Source organism: Sceloporus occidentalis, unplaced genomic scaffold (assembly GCF_023333645.1).
Source record: "Sceloporus occidentalis isolate IW3139 unplaced genomic scaffold, rSceOcc1.0.p SCAF_1, whole genome shotgun sequence".
NCBI classification, from domain to species: Eukaryota; Metazoa; Chordata; class Lepidosauria; order Squamata; family Phrynosomatidae; genus Sceloporus; species Sceloporus occidentalis.
This window is the reverse complement of record NW_028316981.1, coordinates 3,770,305-3,788,842: the sequence shown is the minus strand read 5'-3', so window position 1 is coordinate 3,788,842 and position 18,538 is coordinate 3,770,305. Positions and strand designations below refer to the sequence as shown.

The 18,538-nt window shown below is 44.3% G+C and overlaps 1 long non-coding RNA gene and 1 pseudogene across 3 annotated transcripts in view; one reads left to right on the top strand and one right to left on the bottom strand.

The window, feature by feature from the left end:
• The window catches only part of LOC149320412 (uncharacterized), a 14,275-nt gene extending 9,843 nt beyond the window's left edge, over nt 1–4,432 (top strand). For both annotated transcript variants that reach the window (XR_016278890.1, XR_016278884.1), the window contains exon 4: nt 4,358–4,432. This is a non-coding gene — a long non-coding RNA (uncharacterized LOC149320412). The remainder of the gene's footprint in view (nt 1–4,357) is intronic.
• On the bottom strand, nt 389–18,538 carry LOC149320411 (uncharacterized; annotated as a pseudogene). The gene is made up of 6 exons (XR_016278590.1): nt 18,472–18,538; nt 17,543–17,606; nt 12,272–12,398; nt 8,253–8,344; nt 6,861–6,981; nt 389–5,334 (listed from the first exon to the last, which is right to left on the bottom strand). The product of XR_016278590.1 is annotated as an uncharacterized LOC149320411 (transcript).

The following is an 18,538-nucleotide window of genomic DNA, read 5'->3' as shown; positions in this document are numbered from 1 at the left end:
GCAGATCCACGCTTCCCGAGGATTACCTGTAGAGATTATGGCCTAGACAGATGTAGGGATGGAATGTGATCCATCTGACCCACCCTCACAAATGCAGCACCATCCTTTTTTAACACCATGTATTATTTTATTTAGGAAGCAAAATACATTCAAGAGATTGTCTACCTCTGATCCCCCCCCCCCCCCCTGGCCTTTCCTGTTGCTGTGAAATTCTTAAGAAAAACACAGACATGTCTCAGTTAAAGTAGTAGATATATCCCTGGGCACTACTTCTTTAACAGAAAATTTGGTACCAGAGGCGAACATAACATGAAAAGAATAGGGCTAGGTTCCTAACCCCCCCCCCCAAAAAAAAAAAAAGGATGAAAAGAAAGAAAAGAGCAGGTCAGTATGTTTAACCCAAGTTTTTATTGAAAATATGCACATGTCAAATAATACAACCTGCTCAGGGAAGCCTTGCACTAAAGCCAAACATTTCACACCCTCTTTCTTCCAAAATGCACCCCATGATGACTTTTTCTTTCAAAAACCTCCACTTTTCTTCTAAGTTCCATCTTGTTAGCGATCTGTGCATTTTTATAGATCGCTAACAAAATAAGTGCTCCCTCCATTCTTGTGGTTTTGGAACCCGTGTCCCTCACTGATGCATGAACTATGAACGGAGGGGCAAGTAATGAGGCTTGTGCCTGAGGTGTGCACATGCACGCTCCTGCAGCTGCGCACCTATATTCAAGACAATGGGACTTGAATATAGGTGAAACTCCGTTTTCGTGAGGGCATCCAGAACAGATCCCCCATGAAAAGGAGGCACGATTGTAGGTTTTTTTTGTAGATAACAAAAAGAACACATAGATCTATGTATTTTTAATGTGCTGGGATAGCTGGGAGGCAGACTTATCTGCTCTTTACTTTTGTCTGTTTTGTTGCTCACATGTGCTCAGTACGTGGTTCTGGAGGCAATTATTACTTACCCTGCCTACTGTAGGCAAGCACTGACAGCAACAGTAGGATTGGCTAGAACAGAATCCCATTCTTTCCTAGCTCAAACCTTGGTTATCGCATTGCTTACTACAGATATGCTGGAGCAGCCCAGCACACAAAGCCTATTTCTCCAGCCCTCCTCCACCATTTTCTCAATGGCAACATTGCTGCTAAAACATCCAGCTAGACAGAGAAGAAAGAAAATGGAGGCAAGTGGGTGTAAAAACACCGTGTAAAAAGGAGCTTCACTGCAAAAAGCTGAGGTATGTCTGCACACTGCTCTGTTGGGAGACGTGCACAGATTCTATGAATATGCAGAGGCTCCTAGACTGGAGAAAATAGCAAAAACAAGAATGCCTGACCAGATGCGTATCTGCTGACCAAGACAGGCCCCCTGCATGACCAGAGCCTAAACTGGAGCACTGGCCACAAGTACAAAGGGCAAAAAATATCATCTTTATGCCAATGACAGTTATATTTTTCTACTCCAGAACTTTCTTCTGATATTGAACAACATGCTACATTATGTCTCTCAGCTATCTCATCATGGATGCTTCATCAGCGTCTAAAACCTAACATGGCTAAGACAGAACTACTAATACTTCCTCCAAAACCTACTTTACAATATACATTTTCTACCAATAATGCTCCCATTCATCCTGTGAAGGAAGCACATAGCCTTGACTTTTTAAAATATTCTTCTTCTTTGTCCTTGGTAGCCAGGTCATACCAATGTTTTCTTTATGCAGTGTGCCCGCGTCATACACAGACACACTATATGTGGCTTATAGCATATGTAGAAAGGCCACACGGGAGCACACAGGGCGCAAGAAGTGGCGTGTCCCATCAAAAGTAATGGGCCACACGCCCATGGCACACACCTGCTGCCGCACCATGCACAAGCACCATTACTTTCAATGGGGCTCGAGCATACGTGGGATTTTTTATGCCAGGGGGTCCAAAACAGATCCCCCACGTAAAAAAAGGGTGCACCGTAATATTGCTAAAATTAGACCTTTTCTATCGGCTTCTACTGCTAAGACCTCAGTTCATACCCTAGTTAACTCCCGCCTTGACTACTGCAATCTTCTTTTGATAGGGCTTCCATTGTCCCACCTTAGTCCTCTGATTTCCATTCAACATTCTGCTGCTAAGGTTATTTTTTTAGCTCATTGCTTTGATCATGTCACTCCACTTCTAGTATCTCTACAATGGTTACCCATTCCTTTCAGGATTCGGCACAAGTTTCTTCTCTTAACGTTTAAAGCTTTACACAACCTAGCTCCCCCTTATCTGTCAGTCCTTATTTCATCTTATCATCCTGTTCGAGATTTGTGGTCCAGGAGCTCGGGGCTTCTTACCCAGCCAAGGATTTCTTCTTCCTTGACTCGGTTCATTTGTTGCATCATACTCCTGAAACCACCTCCCTAAACATCTGCGGACGATCTCTTCTCTATTTAGCTTTAAATCTGGATTAAAAAATTTCTTGTTCTCAGAAACATTTGGTACTCTAGCTTAATATTATTTTATAATTTAGATTTCACTATATGTATTATCTGTTTTCACAGTTTTGTATTTTAGTTGCATAACTTGCTTAATTTTGTATAGTTTATATTTTATGAGTTTTGTCCGCCATTGGCAGATTATATGCTGTTTTGACGATGCCTGCAAAGTGCCATGCAAATTTATGGCGCTATATAAATAAACATTAATAATAATAATAAATTACAAAAAAACAGGATTTTTTTGCTTCATGTTTAGGTCCTGAGGACAGGAAAATGTCACCATTTAACATGGTAGTCAGTAGACATCATGTGTCAACAAAGGGCGAAAGGGGAAAGAAATTCCCCCTCAAGTTATATGACCACACAACTTATTGTCTTGGACTACATCCACACTGCAGAAATAATCCAACCACACCAAAATATACACTGACACCATTTTAACTGCTATAGCTCAAAGGTATGGACTATGAAACTTGTAGCTTACTGTGGTACCAGAGCTCTCTAACAGAGAAGGCCAAATATCTCACAAAACTGGAAATTCCATAGAACTCAGCCTCAGCAGATAAAATGGTGTCAAACTGGATTATTTCTGCAGTACGGATGCAGCCATGGTCAGAATGCAATGAGTTGGGGAGTACCTCATTAATAAAAATACAGATCCTCCATAATTGATGCTATGTGTCTTAGCTATTGGATGGCCTGCCAAGAAAACAAAATGCTCCAAATAATTCCAAGGTTAATTGAATTAACATATAACCGCAAGATATTTTCAAATCACATGATTTGGAAAAAAATACCATCAAAAGGGATTATAATAGATTTGTAAAGCAGAATCTAGAAATACTGTCACTCCAAACAAAAAGTATTTCACATGTTCATTTTATCTCCAGTGTGAACTTTTTGATGCTCAAAAGGGTTAAATCCAGAGGAAAACATTTCCCACACTTTCAGCAGTTTTATGGTTTCTCTGCTGTGTGGATTTTCTGATCAGTCACAAGAGTAGACTTGTCAGAAAAACATTCCCCTCACTGCTGTCATTTGTATGGTTTTTTTCCCTCTTGTATTGATTCACTGATGAGTCACAAGGGCTGGTTTTTGAGCTAATTTTTTTTCACACTACTGGTATTTTATAGTTTGTAATTTTTTCACATTGCTGGTATTTCATAGAATCAGAGTTGGAAGAGACCACAAGAGCCATCCAGTCCAACCCCCCTGTCTCACTAATCCAGGTGTCCCCCATCCTATATCCATGCATTTCATTTTTCTGCCCTAAGTATAATACCTTACACTTCTACATGACGAAATTCATTTTGTTAGCTTCGACCCAGCTTACTAATCTATTCAGGACTTCTTGAATTTTGATCTTGTCCTCTGGGATATTATGATCAAAATTTAAGAAGACTTGATGACTTATGATGTATGAGTTATCAAACTCATCAGGTGTGAACTGCAAGGAAAACTTTCCATACTGCTGGCATTTCTATGGTTTCTGTTGTGTGGACTTTGATGAATAACAATATATGACTTCTCTGTAAAAATAAATCCACAGTGTTTGCTCTCCTGTGTGGACTCTGATGATTTGCAAGGGCAGACTTGTAAGCAAAACATTAACCACAGTGCTGGCATTTGTATGTTTTTTCTCCTTTGTGGATTCTGGTGTTTTTTTAAGGTGTGATTTGCAAGCAAAACATTTCCCACATGGCTGGGATTTGTATGGTTTCATTCCTGTGTGGACTGTTATGAATTACAAGGGCTGATTTGTGAGAAATACATTCATCAAACTGCTGGCATTTGTATGGTTTCTCTTCTGTGTGGACTCTCTGATGCTTCACAAGGACTGACTTGTATGCAAAACATTTCTCACACTGCAGGCATTTGTATGGTTTCTCTCCTGTGTGGACTCTCTGATGCTTCACAAGGGAAGACTTGTCAGCAAAACATTTCCCACAGTGCTGGCAGTTGTATGGTTTCTCTCCTGTGTGGACTCTCTGATGCTTCACAAAGGAAGACTTGTCAGCAAAACACTTACAACAGTGTTGGCATTTGTATGGTTTCTCTCCTGTGTGGATTCTCTGATGTGTTACAAGGAATGACTTGCAAGCAAAACATTTCCCACACTCCTGGCATTTGAAAGGTTTTTCTCCTGTGTGGACTCTTTGATGAATCTCGCAGTCCGAACTGCGAGCAAAGCATTTTTCGCAGTGCTGACACTGGAATGGTTTCTCACCTGTGTGGACTCTCTGATGAGTGATAAAGTCTGACCTGTAAGCAAAACATTTCCCACACTGATGGCATTTGTATGGTGTCTCTTCTGTGTGGACTATTTGATGTTTCACAAGGGTTGACTTGTGAGAAAAACATTTTCCACACTGCTGGCATTGGTATGGTTTCTCTACTGTGTGGACTGTCTGATGCTTCACAAGAAATGACTCGCAAGCAAAACATTTCCCACATTGCTGGCATTTGTATGGTTTCTCTGCTGCGTGGACTCTGTGATGCTTCGCAAGGGAAGACTTGTCAGCAAAACATTTTCCACATTCCTGGCATCTATATGGTTTCTCTCCTGTATGGACTCTCCGATGAGTGACAAGGGCTGACTTGTAAGCAAAACATTTTCCACACTCCTGGCATTTGTATGGTTTCTCTCCTGTGTGGACTCTCTGGTGCATAACAATAAATGACTTAGAAGCAAAATATTTCCCACACTGCAGGCATTGGTATGGTTTATCTTTTGTTTGGGCTCTCTGATGTTTCACAAGGGCTTGCTTCTCACAAAAAAAAATGCCATACTGCTGGCATTTGTATGGTTTCTCTCCTGTGTAGATTGTTGGAAGCATTACATGGTCTCCTAAAGAGAAGAAGGACAGAGAAGACTGATTTTCAGTATTAAGAGAGCAAGGGCCTCTGGAAGCAATAATGGGGTAAGCAAGCTCAAGGAGGAACATACATTTGTTGTTAACTGCCCTCAAATCAACCACAACTCATGGTGAGTTTCTGTATGAGACATCCTGATAACCCCCTGTCCCCAACTGCTCTGCTTAGGTGCTGTAAATTCAGGCCTGTGGCATTCTTAATTGACTCTAAACATCTGGCATGCAGACTTCCTATTTTATCTGTTACCTTTTTCTTTCCCTATCATTATTGTCTTCTCTAGTGAGTCATGCCTTCTCATGATGTGGCCAAAATATGACAGCCTCAGTTTTGTAATCTTGGCTACCAGGGAGAGTTCAGGCTTCATCTGCTCTAGGCCCCATTTGTTTGTTTGTTTTTGGCCATCCATGGCATCCTAAACACTTTTCTCCAGTACCACATCTCAAAGGAGTTGATTTTCTTCCTATCTCCTTTCAGAGAAAAATCTTCTATGTGCTCTTTCCCTTCCTTCATAGATATTTGCTAAATGGAATCCCTTAATATGTCTGAAATCAAGGTCCTGAGCCAGTTGGTACCAATTCATTCAAATCAGTTGTTAAATTTTGTCAGGTTCACAGCTGCCTCACAATACCTGAGGCACCTATCCTGGCCCTTTTACTGACTTTCCCCAGAGGTACCTTCCTGTCCGCACATAGCTACACTGCCTTTTTTTTTTGCTCTTGCTCTCCCCTCCCACCTCCCATTTGCCTCACTGCCTTCCATTCCTCCCTCCATTCACCAACCTTCCCACCTGCCCTCATGCTCATCTGCACTGCTTCAGCATTTCATCTTCAGCATCTATTCCCTGCCATTCTATTTTACACATTGTCTCTCTCTCTGTCTCTCTCTGACCCACGCACTCTCAGATATACACAGAGTGTGATGCAAGAAAGAGACACCTTGAGGCCCATTTGGTGAAAAGGGATAATAAATATACAAATAAATCAATAGGAAAGGCTGTGAAAGGGGCTTGGAGGTGGGCCCCAATTTTGATGAATCCGGAGGAACCCAGAGGGCACTCCCCATTATACCAGCTGGAAAAAATGAAATAATGTTTTGCTCCTTAATATCCCCTAACATTGTGAGGAGGAGGTGGAGGCAGTTTAGCCACTCTTCGGCTGGAAGCTGTTTTTTCAAGAGGAAATTGGAAGCCTGTCCAGAGCCTGGAAAGGTTAAGAGGGGGCAAAAGCTCAGTAAACTTGCTCTGGGATGTGTTTAAGAACGTTTGAGAGCAACGAACATTAACTGCCATGGTTCTTTCCTATGAAATCCTAGGATTGGCAATTTTGGAATGGGTATTTAGAATCCTCAAATAGAGAGCTCTAGTGCCTCACTAAACTACAAATTCCAAGATTCCACATGATGTTGCCTTGACAATTAAAGTGGAATTATGGTGCTATGACAATGTAGTATGAAAGGACCTTCCCATCTCTGTAAGAAGGGCAATGGGTCCAAATTCCTTACCCAGGTATGACACATTCTTATAGTTTTCCATCATCACCCCGTTGTACAAAAATCTCTGGTTCTGATCCAACAGTTCCCATTCCTCCTCTGTGAAGTACACAGCAACATCCCCAAAGGTCACCTGCAATAGAAAATAGCCCTCATCCAGACAGTGACTAAGCAAAAGGGGAGGAAAACACATAGTGCATCCCAAATATTATTTGATCAGAATACCAACAGAATGCAACATGTTTGAATATTCTCCCATCTCTTTTCCTTAACTCCCTATATCTTGAAGGATGAGTCCTTGATGATCTAAGGCGCGTTACAGACTGCCCGTTTGGGGCGGCCTGTAGGCGCTCCTTTCCCCGCCAGATCGGGACCTCAGCTGCCAGACCGGCAGCCTCCGAGGCCCCGATCCACCACTTTCCAGGCCACTTCCCCGCGGCCTGGAAAGGGGTATCCTTGGGGCTTCAAGCCCCAAGGACACCCGGCAGCGGCGGGGAGTAGGAGAAAGGGGCCGCTTGGCCCCTTTCTCCTCTGCGTCACTGGCGAAGCCGTCTAAAGGCTGCATCAGCGACGCAAACCTCAGAAGGAGCTCCGTTTTGGAGCTCCTTCCTGCGCCACGGAAACAGCGCTCTATGCACCCTCGCGCGGCACAAAGACATCACATCCGTGCCGCCTCATTTGGAGGCGGCGCATTCATGACATCGTAATGGTGGCCTCCGTGTGGAACGGGTGCTGCCATTTTGTACATCCTGGGGATGTATTAGGGTTAGGTGCGTGCATAAGGCATGCACTTACCCTAACCCTAGTATGTCCCCAGGACGTACTTTACACCCGTCTGTAATGAGCCTAGGTTTCTTGTGTGAAGGGAGATTTTATTTAGCGTGTGGAAACCTTTCCACATAGATCTTTCCAATCTGCATTATTAACTAGCATAAGTCTAGGACAGTCTCACCCAATTAGCGAATGTTTTGGATTTCCAGCCAATATGGTCACGTTCTTTTATCAAATAAAGCCATCCTTGACAATAAAAATTTGAAAACCACAAATTAAATAATTACAAATTACTTCCTTCCATGGTGGCTCTAAAATGAGCTACCTGAGTCAGCTGCCTCCCTCCATCAAAATGTTGGACCAACTCACTAAGAGCCATGGGTTTAATGTTCATGCAGGAATAGAACAAGTCCTCCTGATGGGCACTCTGATGGGCCACCATTGGCAGGAAGCCCAGTCCCACTACCCCTCACTCTGATTAGCTGGGAGGGGAAACAAGGACAAGATAGCAAGAAGCAGTGATCAACTGAGCCGCTGAAGGACAGAGGATGCCTTCTGACCACTCACACTCCATCCCAGACTGACAAACCACCCAGTGGTTCCATCACAAAGAAAAGAGTGGTGAATAGTAACCTGTTCCAAGGTCATCTCTCCTGCAGTTTCTTCCATGGAGGAGAAATTCATTGTATGTTCTCGTCTCTCCCTTTCTTTGAACATTTGCACACCTGCAAAAAGTACAAATGGAGGAGTTTTACATAGGCGGACATTTATACAGTCCTCTATTAACCAATGAAAAGACAATTAAATGGCTCTGAGAGCAAATAAAGCCATTTCTCTAAAAGACAACATGAATAAACTGAGAGTATAATATGAAGTTGAAGGCTTTCATGGCCAGCATCCATAGTTTTTGTGGGTTTTTCGGGCTATGTGGACATGTTCTAGAAGACTTTCTTCTAGAGAGTATAATAATTTGGGCATATGGTGAGATGACATGAGTCATTGGAAAAAATAACGATAATCAGTAAAGTGGAAGGCAGCAGAAAAAGAGAAACGCACGCTACAGGTAGACTGACTTAAGGAAGCCAAAATGTTGTGCTTGGAAGACATGGGTGAGCCTGTTCATAGATGTTTCTCACTCAACCAGTTTTCTGATTCATTCTTTATTCATCAAAAAAACAAAATCTGCTCTAACTACGCTATTAACCACAAGATTTAATCCTAAAATGGGGTGGGAATCATGTGGTTTCCCAAGGATTGGTGGAATACAATTCCCTGCACCCCTTACCGATTTGTTATGCTATCAAAGGGGCAGATGGGAGCTATAGTTCATCAACATCTGAAAGGCCACAGGATGTCCACCCCAGTCCAATGAAAACAAACTATATGCAGTGACGGAAAGAGGCGGCCTGGGGCGAGGAATCATAGAATCGTAGAGTTGGAAGGAGTGTGGAAAGAGCTTCAGCACCAGAGTTGGTCTTCTTTTCCTGGAAAAGATGCATATAAATTCATACAAATTCACCCCTCTCAAGAGCCATTACTGTCCCTTAGCCTCCCCAGAAGGGAGCTGGGTGCCAAGCGGGCCTTTATCCATGTAGTTAAGGTGTTTTTGCCTGGGATGCTCTGAAAAGGGTTTGCCAAGGATGCAGATGCAAGGTTTACAGAATGAACAGGGAAAGAGAGAAGAGAGATGAAGAGATTGTTATCATCAGCTGCTCTTTGTCCTCCAAGAGTTAAATACGCAACAAGCTAGTGTGTAGAAGGTGAGGGAGGAAATGTTAACTTGGGGAAAGAATAGAAACCTTGCAGTCTCTCCCCATTTCCAGAGGGAGAAAGTGGATAAGGCAAGAGAAAAAGATCAGGGGGCAAGAAAGTGGGGTGATGATGATGGCAGAAAGGGAGACATGCCCCAAATGGGTTTGCTTTACGAGGCAGGCTAAGCAAGAAAAAATGAGGGGAGAGTTGCAGTGGAAGGAGAAAGCCTGAATGGGGGGTTATGGGATGGGTGGATTGAAGAAAGGACCACCAAAACCACTTCCACTAGAGAGTCTCTGAAGTCCCCATGGCATTCCATGGTGGTGGTGTGGTGTAGAAGGCCTGATCCAGAGGCAAATACCCCCGACCCACGCACCAGGCCAGCAAAAATGTGATTCACTTTGATCCCCCTCCCAAGAGGTTAGAAGAGGCCTCACAACCGGAGAAGCCTCAATGCCTTTGGAGGGGAGAGAAGAGGTGCTACTTTGCTTCCACCCCTGCCAAGGCTCCCTCCTTAGGGAAGACCCTCCAGGCCTCAGCCCACCATTGTCACCACAAGGGGGTCTCTTCCCCCTCCTTCAAACCAAATCTGGGAATCCTCCATCCCCATTGCCTTTTCTCTCCAGCCACTTCAAAGCACCCACCTGTCCAACCCACTGCCATACAGGAAGTCTGAATCAAAGCATCCCCGACTGATGGCCATCCAGCCTCTGCTTAAAGCCCTCCAAGGAGGAAGACTCCAACACCCTCTGTTCCACTGTCAAAGTTAAGGTGGAATATTTTTTCCAAGAGCTTCCATCCATTGTTCCAGGTCCTGTTCTCTGGCGCAGCAGAAAACAAGCTTGCTTCCTCCTCAATATATCCCTTCAAATATTTAAACAGTGCTATCATATCAACTCTTAACCTTCTCTTCTCCAGACTAAATATCCCCCGCTATCTAAGTCGTTCCTCATAGGGCATGGTTTCAAGACCCTTCACTATTTGGACACGCTCCAGTTTCTCCATTCTTTTTGAATTGTGATGGCCAGAACTGGACAAAATATTCCAGGTGAGGCCTGACCAAAGCAGAATAGAGTGGCACTATTACTTCCCTTGATCTAGACACTATACTTCTACTGATGCAGCCTAGAATTGCTGCCTTTTTAGCTGCTGCATTGCATTGTAGACTCATGTTCAACGTGGTCTACTTGGACTCCTAGATCCCTTTCACACACAGCCTCCTTAAGCCAAGTGTCCCCCATCCTATATCTGTGCATTTAATTTTTCCGCCCTAAGTGCAATACAAGTTGGCTGATGGAACTCCCAGTAAAAAAGATGGAGAAGATGGGAACTGCATTCATTCCCTACTTAGAGAAAAAGTTTTCACAAGTTTTCAGTGCACCTAATTTAAAGAATTGCTTTCTAACTAGTGATAGGTAGAAGGTGGAGTTTGAAAAGGATGAATGCATTGTGTGCACAAATTGTAAAATCTGTGCAAGGGGTATTAAGAAAAACAGACTATATTCTATGCATCCACAGGCAGACATGTCAAGTGTGTCCAGTGTGAACATGTCCAATGTACCTCTATATGACCAGTGTGTGCATTATCTGCATCATGTGACTGGACATGCAAGTTTTGCCATATTGACACAAATGGCAAACGTTTGTCCTGAACTAGATGTAAAACCATGCAAAAAGTTTCTGGGCTGCTCAGTCTGCAAGATGGTAAAAGTGAAAGCCATTCCGGTGGCTAATCAAAGCCAACAAGTAACCACCCAGCCCTTCCATACAGCTGGACCACCGTTCTGAGATACTGATGGAGGAGTTATGTACATGTTTGTGTTGGTGGACCATTACACCAGGTGTGGATTTGTGTACTTGCTTAAGTCCAAGGATCAAGCATTTATCAAATTCTGCATCAACAGAAGTATAGCGTCTAGAATGGGGGAAGTAATATCACCAGCCTATTCTGCTTTGGTCAGGCCTCACCAGGAATAGTGCATTCAGTTCTGGGCACAACTTAAAAATGATGTGGGTAAGCTGGAGCATGTCCAGAGGAGGATGACAAAAACTGTGAAAGTTCTGGAAGCCATGCCCTATGAGGAATATCTTAGGAAGCTTGGTATGTTGAGTCTGGAGAAGAGAAGGTGAAGAGGTTATATGATAGATCTATTTAAATATTTGAATGGATGTCATACTGAAGCTGGAGCAAATTTGTTTTCTGCAGCTCCAGACAATAAGACCCAGACTAGGGTTCGAACTACAGGAAAAGAGATTCCACCTAAATATTAGGAAGAACTTTGTGACAGTAAGAGCTATTACTCTGGAGCTGTTTGTTTCACTGTCAAACAGATCTTACTGTTACAAATGGTGTAGTCTCCTTTGGAGGTTTTTCAACAGAGGCTAGATGGCCATCTTGGGAGAGCTTTGACTGTGCGTTCTTGCATTGCAGGGAGTTGGACTGGATGGCCTTTGTGATCTCTTCCCACTCTATGATTCTATGAACACAGAATGGGTCATGAAGTAGTGAAGGAATTACTTGCGACTTTAAAGGAATTCAAGTCTCCAGGTCCAGAAGAACTATATTCAAGGGTATTAGAAGAACAGACAAACTAAGATCTGTCACAGGCCTTCATGGTAGCTGGTCCCAGACTTTGGAATGTTCCTTCTTCAGAGAAAATGGGGCCCCAGAAGGAGGGGCACAGCACTTCCATCAGTTATAACTTTGAAAGCTTCGAACCGGGCAAAATCAAAGTTTTATATTTAAAATGCAGCTCCAGCCAAGCTCAGGCCAGGGTGACCCATGGGGCATGGCCTGGCATCCCATTTTTACACCTGAATCTCAACAGTGGAAGAAGAAATGCCAAGAAAATGAATTCATTCCTTCAGCATCTCTCCAATAAAGGCAAATGGCTCCTTACCCAGAGAGGCCTCCATCCCATCATCCTCCATCTTGACTTCTTTGTAGGGAGCCCTCTGGCCTGGATCCATGAGAACCCACTCTTCTTGGGGAACTTGCATGGTCACCACCTCAAAGTCAACCTCCAGCTAAAAGGAGAGAAATCCAAAACATCTGTAATGACCAATAATTCCTCCTCATGCACCTCCCAGTATGAGCCCAGGAGAGCAGCAAGAACTTCAGAAGAGACCCTTCTCTCTGTCCCACCACACTATCATGCTCATAGGATGGGAAGATGGAGACAGGGCCTTTTTGGTAGCTGCTCCCAGACTTTGAGACTCCCTTACTTGGGAAACTAGGAAGGCTCCTTCATGCTGTCTTTTCATCGGCAGGTAAAGATATTAATTCTTCAGGTTTTTAAACATTGGGATGGACTTCCAGTAGTAACCTATGTTACTTTGTATATAGTATTTTAAAGAATTTTAATTTTTTATAACTGTACAGATTACTGAATTATTTTTAAAATAATGTTTATATCTTTTTATACATATTTTGTATTGTTTTTAATCTGTACTGTTTTTAATAGGCTGTAAATCTTTTTGAGTCTTATTTTTGATGGAAAGTCGGGATATAAATTAATCTTTATTAGGAAAGGGGGAAAGCAAATTCGGGCCTGTTACAGACAGCCAAAATAAAGCTGCTTCGAGTCACAGTGGAGGTATGGTGTTTCAATGATGCATACAACCTAAGAGTCCAGAAGTCGCACCAAAGTCACGCTCCAGCCCTAAGGACTGGAGTGTGGCTTTGGTGTGGCTTCTGGACTCTTAGGACGCATGCATCATTGAAACACCATACCTCCACTGTGACTCGAAGCTGCTTTATTTTGGCTATCTGTAACAGGCCTCGGTCATTATCCCCAAAACCCAGAAGACCCTTCCAGCACCTTGATGACTAAAAGCACTTTTTGCAATTTACTTCCAGGAAAATGGTAGACCAACTCACAAAATTAGTTTGTGACTCACAATTATCATTGACTGTGATTATAGGCAGATAGTGTTAATCCTCGATTTAAATTTTCTTTTCTCCCATCTGCACAACACAAATCTTCTTTCTCCTGAATAGTTTCTGAACCATACCCTCCAACATTTCACAGGTGAAAGCGAGGACATGTATAACCAAGCAATACCAAAGTGTGGTCAAGAAGGCAAATATTGTCATTGAGGAAAACACAAGTGAGGAGAAGCTGCAGCCATTCGCTCTTACCTGAGCTTGGGGGGTAGGAAAGGATTCTGCCCCCTATTCTCCTCTGGATTAACTGAGTACAACTACTTTGGCATTTTGAACTCAATTTGGTGCAAGAGAAGCAAGCTGAGTGCAAAGGAGAAAGTGGGAAAGAAACTGGGACATTTTAAAAGTGAGAAAGTGGGCCAAGAGAGGATTCATTGGGACTCTGTACCAAATTGGAACTGCTGGAAGGTACTAGTGTTTGTGTGGTATTACTTTCCCATCCTTTTTATGGGGCATCCCATGGGCAGGGAGGGGGGAATAAAAACTTAAAGGTTTAAACCAGTTGGGCTCTTCTTTGGCTGTTCTTACATTATTTTCCCATATTCCCTAACACTGAGCCTTCCTGTGAAGGGAGTGTCTGGGTGGGGCGAGTGAGAGGGGCTTCCCTGCCTTCCTCCCCTCCATCTTCCACCTCTACACTGAAGCTTTTGGAAGCAAAGAGAATCCCCTCCCCCAGGTTCATTCACCCCAAATGTCCTCCCTTCCCCACTCCTCTCCCTCCTGCTGCAACCATTGGGCATCCGTCTGGCTCAGTCTCAAAAGAAAAGTCTACCCCTCTCCTCTCCTGCACACGTGAAAGGGAATATTTCTTCTCCCATCTATAGTCCAAATTCTGAACCTGTCTTACTAGGAAGTGACTCTCTCCAATGGTGTCATTAAGGGGGGGGGGGTGCAGGGGGTTCACACCAGGTGACACCCAAAGGGGGGGTGACACCACTAGTTCTCAAACACTTTCCTTTGGGTAGAAATGGGCTGTGGCGTCCATCTGCTTCCCCTTAGAATGCTTTAAGAGATGATAGGAGTGGGGAGAAGCCCAGTGGGAGGAGAAAGGAGAGGTCCTCAATTTTTTTAGAATTAAAATTTCAAATTTTAAAAGTAAAAAAATATAGTTTTTTGAAATTTAAAAAATATTCTTTTAATTTTTTAAATTTTTCTTTAAAAACATCACATTTCAACCAAATATTCACTACACACATATACATATGTTTAGGTTGTGCTTATTATATTGTAATTTGAAAGTATAATTTTAATTTTGCTAAGTGTTTATGTCACCGCTACTAGCATTATATTCAGTGGTATATGGGAATTACGATTTACAAGTAACATTAGCACAAAAATATTACTAAGAATTCTGTATGGTGTGAAATGGGAGGAGGTCAATTGCAGGGGGGTGACACCATGAGTTACAGCATCGGGTGACGCCAACCCTAGTAGCACCACTGACTCTCTCTGCTCCCTCCTCTCTGGGAGGACTGATAGGGGAGAGGGAAACCTGCCTGGTTGTTCCTGCCCATGTTGCCTCCCAGCCTCCAAGAGACAAAACTGGGGGGAGGGACTCCATCAAGGCAGCTTTTCCACTCAGATTTCTTCCTCCCCCACCCTAAACCTCCTTTCCTTCCCCTCCAGCCTGGATGGGAGGGTTCCCTCTGGAGCTTCCTGGGGATGAAGAGGAGGCCCAATGGGCAGAACTGGAGGGGGGTTAACGGGAGAGTATAAGGGGAAGGAACAGAGAGGGGGATCCCTAAGTGTGCTTCTTTAGGAGGGGGAAGACTGATGGGCAGAAGAAGAGGCGTCCACTTCGGAGTCCTAATGTGAAGTGAGCCAATCCACACAATCCCCCTGGGAAAGGAAGACCCTCCTCCCAAAGTCCTCCAGAGGCTCCTCCAGTTTGCAAAGCCTCCCCTCCACCTTCCAAAAATTCCCTGTTTCCCTCCTTTGCTCTCTCCACAATGGGGAGGGAGGCAGTGTGGCCTAGCAGGGGAATCAGCTTATAATGAAATGTTGCTGGGGAGAGAGTAGGCAGTGTTGCCTAGTGAGAAGAAAAGAAATGCCTTGTCTTTTGGGGATCAGAGAAACTGAGAGGAGGAGGAAAAGCAGAAGATGAGAGGCCCTTTGGGGTCCCTAAGCAGAAAATGGACTCCTATGGTTCTAGTGAGTTTCCTTGACAAGTGGGCATGGGGGGATAAAACTTAGGAGGCTTCCCTTGGGCTGCTGAAGATCATGTCTGGAGGCAGAGAACTGATGGAAGGTATTTAGGCACACCTTCATAGGTATACAAATCTCTGTCACACGCTGACACTCACATACACAATCTCATTCACAGATCACCCTCTGTCTGGCTTCTGCTGGCTTTGGCTGTGTGCAGGGAGAAAGAAGGGGCTTCAAGCAAAATTAATGCCAGAGCCAAAGAAGAGCTAGACCACATCTAGAAAAGCAACAGGTCACCATAAGTCAAAAATGACTTGGAGGCACAAAATAATAAAAACAACAAGAAGAGCTATTAAAAGAATATTGGTGGGTGATTAAGGACATCCAAGTGCAGATCATCTCTAAGGAAAGTATCCTTATGGCCAGAGCTCAGTCAGAGCTCAGAGAGGAAGGGATGGAAACCAGCTGGTTGTTTCATTTCACATGTGCATAAAAAGCTGGATAACAACTGGATAAACAGTTTGCAGACATCTTATTTTTCTACTCAGAAATATCTTCTTTTTAATTTTTACACTGCAGCAAAGTAACTACGGTTGGCCCTCCGTTTTTGCAGGGGGATCTGTTCCAGACACTCCCCCGTGCGCAAAAACGAAGGCTTGCACATATTCAAGCCCCATAGGCTTAAATGGGGCCTGTGTGTGTGCACCCCACTAAAAATAGCGGAGGTCACCCCTCCACGAATGTTTGAGGTCACAGATCCCAGATCCACAAGTTAGGAGGGCGATTGTAGCTTCAGTTTTCTCATTTTGATCTTCTCTCAGTCTCTATCATTCCCTTCCCTCCAAGGGGTCCGTACCCCCCCTTCTTGGAGTGCAGGCATGTTCCTCCTCCTCCTCCCATCAAAAGCGCAGAGGAGGACTCGGAGACCAGGGAAAGAGGGGGAATGGCAGTGTGAATTTGCTGTCTGGCTCTATTTCTGTGCAGATTTGGTGACTTTTGCACATTTCAGCTCCAGCCTGAAAGTGAGGCTGGCTACAGAGCAACCAATCCTTTGGAATCGTCACACATTAAGTTTTCAGCCAATCAGAGAGAGGACTGGAGAGTGGTCACCGCCCCCGCCCTCAGAAAAAGCTCTCTCGCTCTCTCTCAGCCGGACTCCCTCTGAGAGCCAGGCTACAGAGCAACCAATCCTGTTTGGAATCACACTAACAGCCAATCAGAGAGAGGACAGTGGTCGCCGCCCCCCACCCGCCCTCAGGAAAAGCTCAGCCAACTCTCCTGGCTCAGTGCTAGGGAATCCTGGGAATTGTAGTTTGTTGTGGCACCAAAGGTCTTTCTCATAGAGATGGCTCAATGTCTCACAAAACTACACTTCCCAGGGTTCCCTAGCACTGAGCCAGGGCTGGGCAGCTAAAGCGGTCTTGAACTGGATTATTTCTGCAGTGTGTCTTGGTCCCAACTCAGGCTGCATCTTCACTCCAGAGACAATCCAGTCTCATATGGTTTTAACTGCCATGGCCCAGTGCTATGAAATCCTGGGAATTGTAGTTTGTTGTCACACCAAAGTTTGCTGAGAGAGAAGGTTAAATGTCTCAGAAAACTAGAATTCCCAGGATTCCATAGCACTGAGCCAGGGCAATTAAAGGGGTGTCAAACTGGATTATTTCTGCAGTGCGGTTGCAGCCTAATACATTTCTATTTGGCACAAAGCTTCCTGGACCCCCTTCATGTCAAAATAAATATCTTAAAAGTATTAGAAGGACTGAAAGATTCTTTGGTTGGTTTTAATGGTAATTTTGAGAGTTGGAATAAGTTACAATTATTTTTATTCAATTAGGGTTATGTTTACTTGCAAAAGATCTGCCATATTAACTTCATGGGAATTTTCCAGGAATTTTGACTGAATATTTCGTGTGATATGGGTGTGTTTTGGTCAAACATGCAGGGAAATATCTTCAAGGCTTAATGGCAACACTGCTCCTTGCATTTTCAGTTTGCTCTTTGCTCCCTCAGTAACAAGATCCATCTCCTCTCCTTTCCAGGACTCTGGGCAAAAGGCAGGCTCCATTTCTCTTACCTGCAGTCCAGGCCTGGATGTGTATCCCTCTACTAATGTGGAGAGAGGGAGAATTTCCATCCTTCTGGAAGCAAAATGGGAGGGAGGTCAGTTTCAAATCCCCATCCCTTTCCTCCACCCCAGAATAATAATGTAGGGGAAAAAAGGATCGCCCCTTCCCCTTCCCTGCCCCAGTGAGTCCTGCAGCGGGAGCCTCAAAGCAAGGGCATATTTTTGAGAGAGGGAACTCTGCATTTAGAGAACACCTGAGCTCCACACCCCCATCAGGCCTCATGTTTCCTTCACAAATCTCCCATGCTTGGAGTCAGGAACCTTTGTGCTCCCTGCAGGAGCCATAAGGAAACTCCAAAGACACCTCTCTGCCCTCCTTGCCCATAGAGGACCATTGGAAAATACTTGCCCATGGAGGATGACTGGGGAATACTTGCCCATGGAGGATGATAGGGGAATACTTGCCCATAGAGGACCATTGGAAAATACTTGCCCATGGAGGATGACTGGGGAATACTTGCCCATGGAGGATGATAGGGGAATACTTGCCCATAGAGGACCATTGGAAAATACTTGCCCATGGAGGATGACTGGGGAATACTTGCCCATGGAGGACCATTGGAAAATACTTGCCCATGGAGGATCATTGGGGAATACTTGCCATAGAGGACCATTGGAAAATACTTGCCCATGGAGGATCATTTATGGATTTCGTTTTTGGTGTTGAATGTTTTCGCAACCCAGCCTCTATATTCCCTGTGGGCAAGGATTCTCCCATTATTCTCTATGGGCAAATATGGTTTCCCTAACGCCCCCTTTTAAACTTCCCTCTCTGCCCTTCGTGGCCCTCTGGCCTCCCATAATAGCCCCCCAGCCCCTCCACCTTCCCCAGGAAAGATCCCCCCCACAAGCCAGGCCCAAACCCCAGCGCCCCTCACCCGCCTGGCTGGGATGCTCTTATCATTATTCCCTTTGCCTCCCCCAAATACACCTGAGGCGTCCAGA